The 16,969-nt window shown below is 39.8% G+C and overlaps 1 protein-coding gene across 5 annotated transcripts in view; it reads left to right on the forward strand.

Annotated features, from left to right (window-relative positions):
* LOC139692408 (scoloptoxin SSD14) overlaps nt 1-16,969 on the forward strand; it is a 96,367-nt gene that overhangs the window by 46,912 nt on the left and 32,486 nt on the right. Inside the window, exon 1 of one of the 5 annotated variants that reach the window (XM_071590587.1) lies at nt 11,308-11,458. The exons of the other annotated variants lie outside the window; for them this stretch is intronic. The gene's annotated coding sequence lies outside the window, so the exon portion shown is untranslated. Of the gene's footprint in view, nt 1-11,307; nt 11,459-16,969 lie in introns of those variants that run through there. 5 annotated transcript variants of the gene reach the window in all.

The raw sequence follows: 16,969 nt of genomic DNA on the forward strand, positions 1-16,969 counted from the left end.
GAAGGGACAGCAATAGTATAGAGATTTTGGACGGTATGACGTGAGGAAGTATATGGTGATGAAGAGGGGCCTGTTGTAGAGTAGGATGTTGGATTGTGTTTTATTAGGAGAGACAAGATATTATTTGGTAGCTGTGTCCATACAAAACCTACCTTTACTGGCAGATTGTCTAATAATAATAACGTTGAAAATCAACGGATTCAAGGAAAAGTAAGAGATGGTGTACAAAGTTAAAGAGAAAGGATAACTAAGCTGAAATTTGCGAACGACGTATAAAAGCTGTCCGAACAGAAAGAAGACCCTATATGAATACAGGAGAAGAGAATGGAAAGTACAATATCAAGATGAACAAATTGAAAACTAAAGTAACTTGCAGTCAAATTAGGAAAGATCATCTCCATACTAGGGTAAGCCATGCTTGAGCAAGTGGAAAAGGTTTGCTGTTTAGGTAGCTGGAGCACTTAGTAGGGGAAGAAGCCCGAGGATTGTAGTATTCAAAGTAGGAATGAAGAAGACGGTGTTCTATCAGAAGAAGCAACATAAGGATGCGATTCGTAAAAAGTTGCATTGGAGTCATTTTTTTCTACGAATGTGAGACTTGGGCACAGCTTTGTATTAGCTGGGCGCGTATCAGTGCCATCAATCGGATTTGAACGCATTGCCTTCCAAGCAGTAGCTGAGAGTTCTACCTACTAGGCTTCCAAACCACCACCCTACAGCGATAGACTTAAAAACTGCACTCATTTGCTCACTTGCACTCGTGATGTTTGTACGGAAAATATTTCTGTGACATTAGTTAATTTACAACTGTTTGAAAAATCATCCTCACATGGTATTTTTAGGCGTCTTCTTTTAATCCATGCTTATCATATCTAGCAGAAATTTGTTTTAATCCGTCAAGTGGCGCAATGGCAACAAGAGTAGATACCATGTCATGATTTTCCTGATTAAATGCCATATTATACGATGCGCCATGGGACTTTACAATACCCAATATCCTTGAAGTGATGATATGGAACGAAATGAGATTGACTGAATTATTTGGAAATATGGCTGTAGACCTAAATCGTTCTTTGCAGAATTTCACGATGTGGAAAAATAAATAGGTAGAATACAGTGATAAATTATTGACATGTTTTAAATTAAATATTCATGACGCGTTACAAAGAAACTGCGGGAGATGCCGCAACAGTAACTTCTTAACGGAGTCATCCGCTAATGTGCATTTAAATGCAACAATTTCAGAGTGGGTGCAAACGGATCGTTATGGACTGTGACCTGTCTCTATGTAGTTCTCCTTCCACAGCGATGGCAGTATCGATGCTTAACAATAGTGTCGCCGCCTTTCGCACGGACTGTGTGCTATGGCGGGTTCGGTTTTTATTTGACTGCCATTCATAAACACCATGCGAAAAATAGTCTCCGCTGTCAAAGTGCTCGTATAATACCTTACATTTTTTTACGTATTCCTATAACTGTTTATTAATATTTAACATGCCATTAAATTAAATTTAACCGTAATTTTTATAATTGATCTTGAGATTATTAGTTTTCAAATATAATAGCTCAGATGAAACTTCAATTTTCTCCTGCGTAACGTTTTTCTGTTATTAAGTGGCTAAATGAATGGGAATGAGCTCAAAAGAGGCACTAGAGATAATGGTACATGATATACCTGTTAACGGGAATGCAATGGTATCAGGCCCAGACGTTTAAGTCCTAAAATATATCGCTTTTGGGTAATGAAATGTTTTATGGATTCTGTGACTATTTTCCCCGTAGTTTCCGGTCATATACGCTTAAACCATTTTTATGGAAAGAAGTTGTTGCTTCCATTAGCGGCGACAGATATGTAATATGACCAAATATGAACATAGAAGGTAACATGTAAGCCTCTTTGAAACGTAAATTGGGAGTATGTTTAATATCGACACAGATTTCCCGCAACCAATCTCCCACCTCTAAAATCCAACTATCCAATTATTTGCCATTATATTCTATCAACCTTACTACCAAACATCCACCTATCCTTTCTGGCGTAAAATTGTTTCATATTTGGTCGCCTCTCCTGATAACTACGAGCACGTTAGTCCTACGGACAAGGAATCGAAAGCTGGAGGCTAGGCAAAGAAGGTGGAAGATATACGTAATGACGACAGTGTATTAATGAAGGTTTTTGAGTCACGATGATGCTGTATTTGTAAATTGAATGTGAAGTTTGATGATTCGAATTTCGTTTTATGTATCTGTTTGTTCCTTGAAGGATCTATAAAAAAAACTTGTTTTGTTTAGTAATGTTAAGAGGCATTCACGCAATAGCGACGACATTTTATGGATGCGCTCAATACCTTCAACGTAAATCGCGCGTAAGTCTCTTAACGCAAATTTATGGTACTTGTGTTTCTTACGAAGTCATGCGCTTAGGTGAAGGAAAGGATGCATGTGCACCTTTCGCATTGCCTAAGCCTTTTATAACACCGGATATCTTTGAAGACGAAGAATTGAGTTACGCTAATGTACGAGTACTGATTGTTTCTGCTTTTCGTACTTTTTCCACAACTTTCAGTATTACAAAATGAAGAAATAGGACGGTGTTATAGAGGTCTATTTAAGGGATCCTGAAATCATGGAAGTGTTTCACACTGCATTTCTACTCGAGTCACTGTTTAGCAGTGTGCATGTGGCAATAAATGCCATTAACCATAATAATCAGTCCGAAGGTTGGTTTTACCGTTGGGAGTAGAGTTCACGCAATGCTCATTTCAACGATGGGTGAAATTTGCTCACTCAGTTGTGGGACCAGTTCCTTTCCCTGTGCTGCCTGTAGTTTCTCAGGCACATATAGCCCCCGAAATAACCACACAGCTTGGGTGAACTTGAAGGTGTCCAGAGGTGTCACTTAGAATCGAGCTCTCTGCTAGCTGACCCTCCGATCAGTAGCCCTGAGCGCTATCTACTGGACTGCCACGCCCCGAGTAATTGATGAATATTCTTATTGCGCTCAAGTATAATTTAGATTTTAAAACGCTAAGTAATCATAAAAATTGATTTCGTGACAGTAAAGATAGTTTATATAACAGAGCACAATAAAAAGTCCTGTGCTTTATTAGATTCAACCACCTTTAAATTGTCGTCAACGATTGATTGAAAACTTAGCTGCTTAAAGTGCATGAAAAAATATTCTTCACTATTACTAATGTATCCGTCTCTATGATGTTTTCTTTGTATTCTATATCTCCCAATTCAGAAGAGCAAACAACACAGTGTAGTCTTTCTTCGTATTTTAATTGTGCACGGCTATTAAGCTTCTCAAAATTGATAAGAACCCTCGGGAAAGTAACTATTATGAAAACTATTCCTGAATTTCTTCACATTGTACCCAGTTGGAACATTCCAGTAAGACCTCTACGATTTCGTGGAAATGCGGAAGCATATCCATGCAGTAGGTGACGCAGCTAAGTAATAATTGTCTGTAGTGGCTGCATGAGTTGCAAATTTTAACTTCTGAGTACCATCGTTTTTATTCGCTTGTCGTGAATACACATCCCTGCCTGTTTACAAAGCAGAAATCTGGTGGTAAAGCACTCAGCCTCCCTATTCTATGAGTTGTACCATTGGGAATGGGAATAATAGGCATGCTTCCCGAAAGTTTCCCTGGCTGAGACCAATGCCGGACGCGTGTTTCTCGACTCCGCGCGAGAGAAACTCTCCTTGCCACGTTCATTACTTCTTTCAGGCAATTGCCGCAGCCGCAACCTCCAATGATGATAGAAAATGCATGCATTACTTATGGAAACTATGGTTTATGATCGATGGAATCAGACATTCAGATATGAAATATGTTTTCCGGTGTATTTTGATGTCAATGTCCCAGTGACAGAATGAATAACGCAAAATATGTGCGATATGAGTAATTGCAGTGAAATAATGTCTATGAATGATATTTTTAAAGATTAATTTCGCATTAAGTAAAAATGGGACACATTAGTTTCGTGGAGACATTGCTGTCCAAATTTAAAAAAATGCATAGACTTCACCAAATTTAGTCGCGGTGCGACCGGTTTCATCGCATATGTGACATTTTCAAGTATGTATTATTGAAATTGCATTATTTCAGAATGAAGTATAACCTATTTCAATGTGGCCATCACTTTTACAAATACCAGAAAATAATATAAATTTTAATATTACTTGGCAATGAGGTAGTACCTTGGCATAGGTTGGGAAATATATTGCTAAATTAGTCCTTGTAGGATTCAATATGAATTCCTTTAATTCCACGGTTATGGCTTTATTAAATAATATGATGTTGATTACACAAAATCATTGCCGAGGATTTTCCTTTAAGTGACACCGGAAGGCGTAATTTTTCTTTCACTACGCTCATATTAATATTCATGAGCGTTATCTCATGTAATACCTTCAATATATTTTTCGAATACCTCGGGGTTTGTCCATAAATTAGCTAACATATTTTAGGTAGCTTTTTTATCCGCGTCACATGGCATACTACAAGGATTGTATAAAAAGTATCGGGAAATGTTTCTGAAAAAAGTTTATTTTCAGATATTTCTGCAATGCCTCAAATTTCTTCAAAGCACATCCTTTGAGCGTCTACGCACTTTTGCCACCGGCATTTCCACGATTCTAATACTCTCTGGTTGGCGAATTCCGAAAGGTCCTCAAGGCTACGCGTGCAAGATTATTTGATGGCACTTTAGGGTCCCATAGTGGTATCCTTTGAGGGAGGATTTTACTTTTGGGAATAGAAAATAGTCTGCTGGTGCCAATTCGGGATTGTGAAGGAGTTGGGTAATCGTCGCGATGCCGCTGCAAAAGGTCTTCGCAAACAGACCCTTGACTCTGCTTTTATTCGCCTGTCAAGACCTTCGAGACGAGTATAGCGAAGATCTTTCGCAGCACCAAATTTTTAGTGATAATGGTGTGCACTTTCATCTTATCAATGCCAATACGATATGCGATAATGCGCACACTTAACTGACGATCTGAATTCATCACTTCACGCACACGTTGCACGTTGTCGTCGGTGCTTGACTTCGGTGGCCGTCCAGAGTGGGGCTCGTCCTACACACTCTCTCTACCATCGACCGTTGGTGACATTCTTTCATCCTTGAACACTTAGCGAATCTTGTCCAACGTCTCCGTACCCGATTTCCCTAGTCCAGCAAAAAATTTGATGGCATACCGCTGTTCAATCGTTCGCTGCATTTTGCACTTGCACCGAGTCACTAGACCGAGGTTCACTAAAAACACGATCCAGCCTAAAGGAACACTCGCAGGCGCTTGGTGGATGTTTAAATTCAGACCCCCACCACCGAGCCTGCGCAATGCGAGCACCCTCCGACACACAATCACTTATCGCTACCGAAACTTTTTAAACGAACACTGTATGACTTGAATCCCCTCGTTATTTTACATTTGAGCTGGATCAAAGTGCGTATCAGGCGAATTGTATTGCATCAGTCGGTATTTTTCAGCAAGATGGGTACATAATGTTCCGTATGTGGTTAGTTGGAGCTCAAATTAAGAGTTTACCTGCGTACGTATTAAAAAAAAAATATCTTTTGCAAGAAATTTATCTTTACTCCCTAGTCCGATTAACATTTTCGATGTCTTTGTCGTCAAAATATTTGTGAAATATATTGCTATAAGGATATTTTGTACTGTTTAGACCGTAATGAAAAATCTGTTTCCGGTGCCATTATCCTTGGCTCGTTGAGAAGCACCTTCCGAAGAAACTTCAAAGTCGGTAATTTATTCAGCTCTTCTCATCCAAAAATTCGGAATTTGAACTTCGGAATGAATCCTCAGCTTCAGTCTGTGTTTTTTTAATATTTCGATGATGAACATCGATTTGGTGGAAGAAGTTGGTTCTATTAACCTCCGCTTGCTATCTTTCAAACCAATTTCTTCTTCATCGGTCATTTTGAAAGCGTTTCCGACATTTTTTCTACAGAAAATGTTGCTTCCATAACTAGAGTCTGATGAACATTGAATCCGTAATGTGATTTTGTAATTTTGAGGATATGAGATATCCCATACCACGGAAAAATCAATCGGGAGACGGTAAGCAAGGGAGGAACCGGGCCGATATTATTCATCCGCCTAGTTTGCGAAAATCTGGACCCGTGGCTAGCAGGGACTCAACATTTAAGGTCCCAAATGCATTGAAATATGTTTAATCATCATGCTCAGGGAGAACGACAATTATTGTACAGTTTCGACTAGAGTGACGATGCAAAGCGCTACAAGGAAAATGGAGCATTAAATAATTCTTCTTGCAAAATTATGCTTCTCAGTAATTCATATTCTTTCCTGAAATGTATATTCATTCTCGCTGAAGAACAGGAGTACTGTCAAGTGCATCGTTATCACAATTATTTTCCTGATAAAATCGGTCGGCGTGCAAAAGGACGAATCCACGGAAGTAAGACACCCCTAGACGTAGACCGAAAACTGTTAGGCTATGCACAGTTATAGTTGTTAGTAAAAAATTGAACGGCAACGTGAAGAGTCAACGTTATAATAGCAATGCAAACGATAGCGATCCCTGAAAACGATTACACAACATCCTGAGCTTCTCAAGCACTTCCGCGCAGCACAAGCACTCTTTGCGTTACATCATTTCCCCCCTTTCTAAATCCCTCCGTGATATCTAAAATGTTTCTTCTTTTTTTTCCTCTTCCGCGCTTACCTGGCATTATTCCTTCTATCACAGTCTCCTACCTCCAATTAAAGGTACTGTTTATGCTTACTTTTATTTTAGCCGTGCTTCATGTTTTGTCTTCCTCCCTCATGGCCAACACCACTTCATTTGCCTTCCCATCAGTCCAAATTCTTTTTATCCATCCTTTTCCGTACTCTCATTTCAAAAACATGCAATATACTCCAGCCCACTGTCTTCAGCGAACAGACTACTGAATCACGCAATCCTCCATATTGAAGTCTATCTATGATATTTTCCTTGAGTTTTGGTCAATTTTCTTTTATTTTTTAATCCATTCTTTCGCAGAAACAATCCTTTTCCTATTGTCATGACTAATGTGATAATTTTCGTCCAACATATTACCCCAACTACGTCTTTTTCCACTGATTCAAAGTATACCCTCGCACAATGACGTACCCATCTCCTCTTAATAGCATCATTACTTGCGCCGAAGGAGCTTAATCAAAGATAAAAACATTATATTGGCATTGAGACACACACAATTAGCTTCCGGTTACCTTGGTCGTGTGACGTCGCCGTTGCATTGTTTCGGACTCTGCTCTCCACCTCTTTAGCTTTCTCGTTCAGTCGTACTTCGGTGCAGTTTCGATTCACCCCACCAGAAACGTTCCCTTAAATTATATTGTGTGTTCAGACCGAGAGGCGATTGAATTAAAACTCTTAAGCAGCAGGCGCTATTTGTAGGCAGCGGGAGTACTGAACAGAATCCAGACATTTTTCCTCTTGCCGGGGCAACTTTTTTTGTCCATTGATGCAACTAAACTGTATCATTTCAAGATTCTGTCTAATGTAAAATCATCAGCAATGAAATATGTAATTTATGATAGAAAGGTTGTGGCCGTTCGTCTCGAAGTGCGACACTGGTCCCGCATTAGGCTTCACGCCGCTAATCCATTTTCAACGCATTCCCACGTTGATAGTTGACCGAAGGTCTTTTGGTCAACATACGTCGTTACGCACTAGACTGATCCGGCCAGCATGCCGTTTCATAGGTATATTAAATAGCTAAAGGAATGAAAGTTTACCAGGTGTTTGGCCACAGTCACAAATTTTAGGGAAAATTCAGCCTCAGTAGAAAGAAAAAACTATGAAACGTCCAAAGAAATACTATTTCTTTGGACGTTTCATAGTTTAGCCATAACTAAACCTGCGGAAATAAGTATCGCGTCGCGATGAAAACTCTTTTATCGTTTCTTCATCATACCCCTGCCAAAGGCTGCGTTACGTCAAACCAAAAGATTTTACTTCGGTCCACTAGGAACGAGGGAAACCCCTCATTTTCTGTCGAATCCGTGATTGTTATCGCATGATTGGAAAGCCTCGGGATTTCCGAGCATTTCCCTTGTTATTTCCGCCGTCATATCCCACATATGACATGTATTATCATGAGAAATAACATATTCGCCAAGCATCCTTTCACTACTCTCGCCTAATGACCCAAAAGGCTGCGGTTTTGAGTTCCACGTAGACCTTACATGTTTGTAATTCCGGTCGTAAGGTAATCCGTGAAAATGACGTCATTTGGAAGCACCCATTGTAGGAGTTCCATCGTAGCTCCATGGGGAGGAGAATATGTTCTGAATGCGGTTTGAGAGGAGGCTTTAGGAGGGGTTCTAGCAGAAGACATGCTGGGAGGCTAACAGCCATGCTTTGCCACAACTGTAGAACTTGCCGGGCCTCTCATCCTTCAATTTCTCGAAGCTTTTGCATCATCACTGTCCGCGACCCATATCGACAATCATGAGCGTAATCTACATTTCAATTCTACCTGAAGCTTAATATTGGCAATATGTTGTCTTTTTTTCTCCAATCTTATTATTAAGGCTGCTTTCATTTAATAATGCGCTGTTCTGAGTAAGCTGAGCAACTGCAGCACTATTTACTTCATATTTGGTTTCCCTCTCCTCTTTTAAAGGATAAAAGTCTCCTTAGCATACTACAGCATGCACTTTACAGTGTGCGAGGGAGACTTTTTAAGAACATCAATAAATGAATGCCATTCACATGAGCTAAATTGCCACAAGTTATCAATGCAATTGTTACCAAATAAATAGATATTAGGTCAAACTAACGAGATGAATAATATAATGCGCGCGGATGGTATTATCCACCCTCTCTCTCTTCATCACTACATGTTCAGTGAGGGGTTCAATCCTTAAGGCCATAAGACTCTTCTTCCCAGCGAGTGTCATAATTTTGAAGCAAACGGATGTCAGCATAAAAGGAAACACAAGCAAGACCGAAGGCCAACCCTTGGCAATGAGCCTAGTGACCCAGAATTGTTTTCCTCCCCCCCCCCATAAGAGGCTGCTGCAGCTGACTCGTGGCATTCATTGTATTGCTCCAAGTTCACGAGGATAAATCTTTTTATGGAGCAATGAAGAGGAGTTATGCGGATTATCAATACTTTGTTTTGCCGCGTTGTCCGTCGAAAATCTTTATTGAACGGGTACCAATTTATGAAAACCGAAGGAAATTGACTTCGAGAAGATCTTATCATCCACTAAGCCTTAGTACTCCTTCCTAATGCTCTGCAGGCAATGATCATAATACTTAGGACGAATGGATGGTATACATCATAATGTTGTATTGTATAATTAAAATACATATGCATGTTTTATAAGACAGCATGAACTTTGGTGATAAGTATTACGGCTACTATTTGTGTGATAGCGGCACAATAAAATGCGTAAAATGTTCATTTTAACTTGGGAAAACTGAAAATTTTATTAGAAACATCAGGTGGATTTTTGTGGCGTGTGATTGTTTGTGGTGTCGTCACGCCAGCATGGAGCTACCGTCGAGCAACGCTACGCTGTGAAGTTTTGCGTTAAACTCGGGAAATCCGTGTCGGAGACCCTTGAACTCATTAAAAAGGCTTATGGGGATGATGCCTTTAGACGCACATGAGTTTTTGAGTGGCAAAAAATGTTTAAGGAAGGCCCGGAGCTCGTCGAAGGCGAGCACCGCGTCGGACGCCCGACGACCGCTCGAACCGATGCTCAGGTGGCCAAAGTGAAAAACGTTTTGGACTCTGACAGGCGTTTAACCATCGCCCTTATCAGTGAGGAGACAGGCCTTTCAGTCGGAACCGTCTACACCATTGTAACAGAGGAACTTGCGATGAGGAAAGTGTGCGCGAAACTGGTGCCGAAAGTCTTGAGCGAGGAACAAAAACTGTCGCGAGTGGAAATTTCGCAAGAAATTTTGGACTGCGTCCAGGGAGATGAAGATTTTCTCGACAACGTTATCACCTCAAAAGATAGCTCAGAAGGAGCTCAACGGATATCTATTAGACTCCATCGAGGCGGTTCAAGCGGCGACGACAAAGACTCTCAACAGTATTCCGGAAACCGACTTCCAGCGGGCTTTCGACGAGTGGCAGACGCGCCGAACTAAGCGTATCGATGGAGGAGGAATGTATTTTGAAGATTATTAAGTAATTATAATGATAACTCCAATAAATTTGATTAAGGATCCTTTTCTTAAAGTTTTAACGAGCCTTCTCTTATCTATCCTGGTGAGGAAAAATAATTAAAGTCTTAAATTGAAAATCATGAAAATTAAAATCTTTTCAATGGCTCTGGAGATTTAAATGTGTGCTTCTCCTTGGACGAACATATGATATTAAAATGTAGAAAACCGCCCATTAACTGAAGGACTGGCCCTTGTGGAGTAAAAAATAAGCAAAACGCCAGCTGGGCGGAAGGAGTTAGCATTATAAAGGGAGGAATGGAGGGTTTAAATGAACCAATCATCAGATGTAAATGATGTCTAACCTTTCCTTCACTCATAACTTTAGGTCAATAAACTAGGCATAACTCCCGATGAATTTCAGCAGCCGACAATCCTTTTGCATACAAGAATCGTATGGCAGAATGCACTTCACAGCTGGCGGGATCAACGATAATCGCGGACATTGTTGTTTGCATGCACGGACAAACGACTTCTGAAACAAAACAAATGCTGCTATAGCTTCTCAATGAATCAGTAGGTGGCGCTGCAGGAGTAAAACTGTGTTCTGAAGCGCCAATATTTAAATATAAGCAAATGGCCCTTACTTTATGAATATGCCTCGTATTAACATTAAATGGATATCGCACTTTTTTGATTGAGGAAAATTATTCAAACTATTTAACGCCTAACAAATTTATTTGTTTGATATTTTTTGCTGCTCGTTTGAAATCTCTTGGAACCACCGAAAATTTTTTCGACGGACCACCGGCGGGCGGGCTCTGTTCGGTAACGGGGTATAGAGGAGGTCATGACTCATCCCACAGCCCCGTCACGATTCCCCCGAGATCCATTCTGGAGTTCACCACCCGAAGCAGTCAACATTGCCACTATCTTCGACGTATCCGCCGTCCCCTTTTCCCCGAGGCCGGCCTTCGCCACCTCCGCCTTCAACCTCTCCCCTCGCACTCCTCCTCTCCTCGCCCACTCTGCTAACCCCCCTTCCTTCGCACCGCGACTTTCGCGGACGTAAATAGTCAGACGAAGGCGACGATCACCGCCGGCCGCCGTTTCCCACCCAAGCGATTCCTCCAGTATCCGTCCCAAGGGCGGGGTACTACGATCCTCCACTTCGGCCAGAGCATCCATCCTCTCAGGTAGCGGGAGGAGAAGTCGGATCGACGGGCAGAGGCATCGCAAACGGTCCTCGCTTCGAGGCAGCCGTTTTCATTGGGTCCTCGTTCCATGGGAAGAACCGTGTGAGTTTCGGTGAACTGGAGAAGTGAAATGAAGGTTCCACGCCAGATGGTTGGCTGGCTATCGTTGGTTTTTCGCTCCCGAGAGGTTCGTTGGTGAAAAAGGATATCCGCGCCGCGGAATGAGCGCCCACGTTGGGGGCGGTCATGGTTGTCATCTGCCGCGAAACTGAATTTTCCGCGTTTCATGCCTCTAATGGGCAACCTTCGATCCGGCGTAGGTCAGGAAATTTTCTCAAAGAGAAATTTCTTTGAATTTTTTTCAGGTAGGTGACCCCACAGATTTGGTGGACATGAGTGATTGTACTCTCGACAACGAATATTGAATTGGCTGAGTGGCAGGGTTATATACATGTTAACGTATGTGTTATGTGAATATCCTTGGCAGTGTACTGCAGAGAGAGAGAGAGAGTGAGGCGAATCCAATAGTTTAGGAGGTAAAGAGAAATAGCTGTGGGGTATTTCCCAGCCGTCTCTAACGTAATCGGTTCCCTTTGGGTCACCGCGATCCGAAAGCCTAACGGTATGTTGGTGGATAAGAGCTTTAGCTCTGATTTCATTTGTCTCAATGGCTTTTGTTCTCTTTTGTTGTCTCCCCAATTTAAATGAAGTATTTAATCATAGAAAGAATACATTCGTACCAAAATAGGGTTCGAACCTGCGACCTTTGAGCCGCAAGAACTAAGGGTCACCTGCCTGACTACCGCGGTCGGCTGTAACTTAAGAGGTTTATTATTAAATAATTACTTTGTTTATGTCATTAGAAGCAGACCGTATTCAAGTATTTAACTCGATAAAATATGACGCGTAAAAGTGGTGGAAATTCATCATTAGTTTGTTGGGGTATCCCTTATAGCAGTGTTTACTACCATGACGTTTTAAGACGCCAGTGGGGTAACATATATGAATTTAAAATAAAATTTTAGTACGTGCATTGCGTCGATGCTCGGCATTTCTTAAGAGAGATCTTGATACAACTCATATGAAGATAATATTTTCCATACTATTCATAATGTAGTCCATTGAAATATATGAATTGACGGAACAAAATGAAAAATATTTAATTTCAAGCGTGAGACTAGTAAATACATTATATCCCATATCCATGATGTGTTATTCAGTTATGGGGCGTGAACTAAATTCAATTAACGATTGACTCATGTAATTTGGTGCATTCAAATCTTCGCTACTCTTACCGAAATTAAAGCACTGTCAGAAATGTAAATCAAAGAAGAGGTTAGGTAATTTGATGGCATAAGATTTTGAAAAAAGTCATAAACAAATCCTGCAATTCTAGTTGATTAAACAAACTGCTTGTTTCTTAGCCTATATAAAACGGATATTTTTGGAATGTGTGGTGTGATGACGGGCATGTCTTTGAGCATCTGCGTTTGGTTGAAACCGACCGAGTTGGAAAATAAATCCTCCTGTGGCTAAATAGCTTTTGTGAGGTGATGCAGGTAAAAATTATGGCAAAACTATGAAACAGCTGTAGCGTTTCACGTAAACGTGCACCCGAACCTTCCGTTGCCATAACCCTTCGTTGGAGCACATCTCGGTGGTACGCAAAACGGTTGGAAAATATGCAAATCCTCATTCCAGTGACGTCCTCAGAGGTCCTATACGCTGATAGGTGGCGAACAGCAAGGCACATTGATTTCTTTCATTCAGTTTTCAAATTGCTGACTTCGAAGCTACGCTTACGAAAAGCATAAAGGCATAAGAAAACTGCGCTCCTTTAAGTGAAGCGCAGTTTTTCTGCGTATTTCATACTTCCCCGTGGAGTCCTATGCATTAAGGAATCTGGGATGCCTTGTCATCTCTTTTACACGAGCTAATTTAATGAAAGGCGACCCTTAGGTTAAAGGTCTGACGTAACTTAAATTCTACGGTGACTTAAATCTTGATCTAACGCATTAACTAGGTCACGGTCAAAAACAGAAACGCTCTCCTTTGAGCAGTCACAATACGAAGTAAGGAGACTCTTAAACAATTGAGATCTTTATGATATCAAATTTTTTTATGTACATCCTTCAAATTAATTGTGTTGACTTCTGAAGTACGAATCTTATCTTTACTCGTTTTTTTACGGTATTACCATTTTTAGTACGTATTCTTTTATCTTTCTCAAAAATCTCCAGGTCACTCAGCAGAAGGGAAATTTTTGCGATTGGAATGTTATTTTGCAAACATAAATTAATCATTATAGCAGGTGGAAAGAAGATTTTCGCCTTTTAAGTCGGTCTACTACGATTTTATTATCAGTATGCTATTGAAATTACGTTTCAAAGTTTTATACCACACAGCAAATGTACTAAAGTTTTATCATATAAAAGTATATTGAGAATCAATTTAAATTAGTTTGTCCCCATGCAGTGGAAATAAATTCTCTTTATTTTTTATCCTTAAATTTTAAACTCCCTCAAACGCGCTAGAAAAAATCTGAAACAACATCTGTATTATCAAATAACTTTTTTTTGGATTTCGGTAAATAGTGTATTTGAAACATTTGATCGGAAGCATGAAAATAGGTCATCCTCCGCTTTAAAATAATTTTTGTGCATTTGGGCTCATAGTGTGAACCCCGTTGAGATTTCATCTTGTAATTTACAGAAAGTATATGTTCGTGTTTAAATGCTAATTAAATAATTACTTCTTTGGAGCACCCTCATAAAATGTTTTAAGTACTACGGATTAGCCACTTCATGCGGTACTCACCGTGTAAACTGCGGCAGATCATTTAATTTGGAACTTTCTAGTCCTCATGATTACACTTGAGGCTGCTATGTTAAACCGTTAAATGGTTAGCAAAAGTACTTCCATAGCTATGCAGTGAGTTTGTCTTAAAACGCCCAATGAACTTGTTCAAATTACTGGAATACCGTGGAAATATGCATTCTCGCAGAAATTATGGAAGTAATGAATTTGTAAATATTGCAATAGGAATGGCTCGAGGATCCTTCATACAGTCTTCCATGGTCACCTTTACTGGGTGTATTCAACCGGTCTTAAACGGAGGCGATTTCTCTTTTGGCGTTGGAGAGGATAGATCTCGCAACGATGCAACTTACCAAAATGCACCGTTAAAATTCTTTCGGTCGTTTCCGCGGCTTTGATGGGCTCCGCATGCATCTCCGGTTTTCCCCCCGTTTGTTGACTTGAGGCTGGCGACTGTTTCTCCAGCAATCCAGCTGACGTCTTCAGGTCGAAGGTGGACGTTAAGACGCCAGCTGCAATTCTGGCGAAACTGTTATCAGTCCAAGTCAACGAACGCGGTGAAAACCCGAGAAGCATGCAAGAGCTCATGCACCGTTAAATGTCGTTCATTTACCTTGGACTCACCCGAAGAACTCGTAAAAGTAGATCGTTGCTAGCATCTAGGCTAGAGTTTGATAAATAGCCATTAAAAGCAGGTTATATCTGGATAAAAATAATTATTACGATCTGGTGACCATTTATTTACACGATGCATCGCTTTTAGTTTTCACCATCATTCCCGTTGATGCAGGAGGATTTGAAAGTTAAGTTTTTTACGTTCATAGTCATAATGTAAACCAAATATATTAATATTCGATTCCATATTACCACTCATAAATATCCGCACCCGATGTGTGTTTAATTCCAGCCGTCTATGTGGAGGTTGACAGCTCATTTTCATAAAAACTGAGCGAGAATCGGAATCGCGAAAGATATTTCATTTAAAATAACAATCTTGAGCTCTAGAATCCATTCTCTTGGGAAATTAATCAATTTCCACTTAAATTTTGTACGAGTATCACTAATTTAGGCGACTGGGAAAACTACAGCCTTCCGGACAGGTGTTCGCTGTGTTATACCCTCAATAGGTGTCGTTCTTGAATTAAACGGCGTTGAATTGAAATTAACCACTCTTTAAAATCGTTATATTTTAAGTAATTATGCATGAATTTATTCATATAATAACAGTTCTTGTCTTTGATTTCATATGGCAATCTTTTTTAGCTAAGGTCTGCAAGTACATGTAATTTCAATGAACTTATGCTGGTCGTTTTGTTTCACAGATGGGTAATTCAATTACGTATTTCATTCGCAGACCTTTCTGGTAGTCCATAAGCCCATTTCATAGATGTGTCGTTTGTTTTTGATTAAGTTGTCATCAAAATTGACTCATTCGGTTCGTTTGATAGATTCTTTTACAATGATGAAAGATTTGTTTATTACGTGTCTATTTACATCAGAGACTACGTCATCGCTTTCTTTCTGTAATTATGATTATCTTTAAAAATGATTAATTTTCTTTTCTCCGGCAATAAGGGGTTATTCTAATAATATTCTCATATAAAGGGATGTACCATCTGTCATATCATATACACAGCGAAATCATCTCTCATTAATCATTAATAATCACTCATTCATATACTTTGGGCTTTCATGGATATTGGTTCTTAACTTGTGAAAATCACTGACGTTTCTATGCCGTTCAGTTTACCCCTTCTAGAAACCCTATTTCCCAAAAGCCCTTAGCTTTATTCCTTGCTTATTAATTGAAGATTATACCAATTTTTTTGAGGTCATAATGAAGAGAGCTCACGAAAGGCTCACAAACAAGGAATAATGTTGATAAATGTACTCAAGAGTATCGATTTTCGCGTGATAAACCGTCGACCAGTGATGCTATCCACCCTTCACCATTGGGTTAGATAGTGTTCAGAAGTAGCATAAGCTTCAATATTCTGTTGCGGGTAGTTTGTCAGAAAAAAATCAATTGACTTAAGTGCTTAAATGCCCCTCGTACTTAGGTCAAATATTGTACATATACATATATTTTTGTCGGGTGTCTCGCGTTCGAACCCGACCCAAAATTGGGCCTTTGCTCAATTGCCTTCGGATGATGACTTCATTACCAATTCTGCAAGAGGTAGCATAGAGAACTTTTCACCAATTAGGTGTATTATTTAGCTGCAATGAAATTATGTTAGAATTCAGTTTTGACGGCAAGAGGAAAAAAGATCATTATGCTTCATTATAGCATTACTGTATTTCAGCACTGGAGAGAAATGAGCTTATTATATTTTGTATTTTTTCCTGAGAGCCAAAATAAGCCCATCGAGACCATGTTTCTTTTATTTTTACTGGCGAGTCTTTTTCCTGTGTAAAGTTTATATCTACTAACCATACGTTACAGTGGAGTATAGTAACGAATATAGTATAGCATCCTTCTCCCAAGTAGAAATATTAAATCACTTGTTGTTGGGTGATAGTCATTTTGAGCAACGCTGCTTTTTATTTTTTTACATTTTTGTTCGCAGATTTTCTTGTGCTAACAATATGTAGATTCTTAGCAGAAATTTCATGATCGTTTCAGGTTACCCAAAACGTTGTGCCTAACTTTGTGGCAAACATTTCTCTCCACTGCGATACATTGTGCCAGCGACAAGAGTTTTTGGACTGATAAGAATGAGGAATTTGAACGATATACCTTTTGAAATTTCTTACGTGTGAGAAACGCACGAAATTTATGGTCCAAAGCTTT

This window comes from Hetaerina americana, unplaced genomic scaffold, assembly GCF_022747635.1.
Source record: "Hetaerina americana unplaced genomic scaffold, ioHetAmer1.1.p SCAF_4, whole genome shotgun sequence".
Classification (NCBI taxonomy): Eukaryota; Metazoa; Arthropoda; class Insecta; order Odonata; family Calopterygidae; genus Hetaerina; species Hetaerina americana.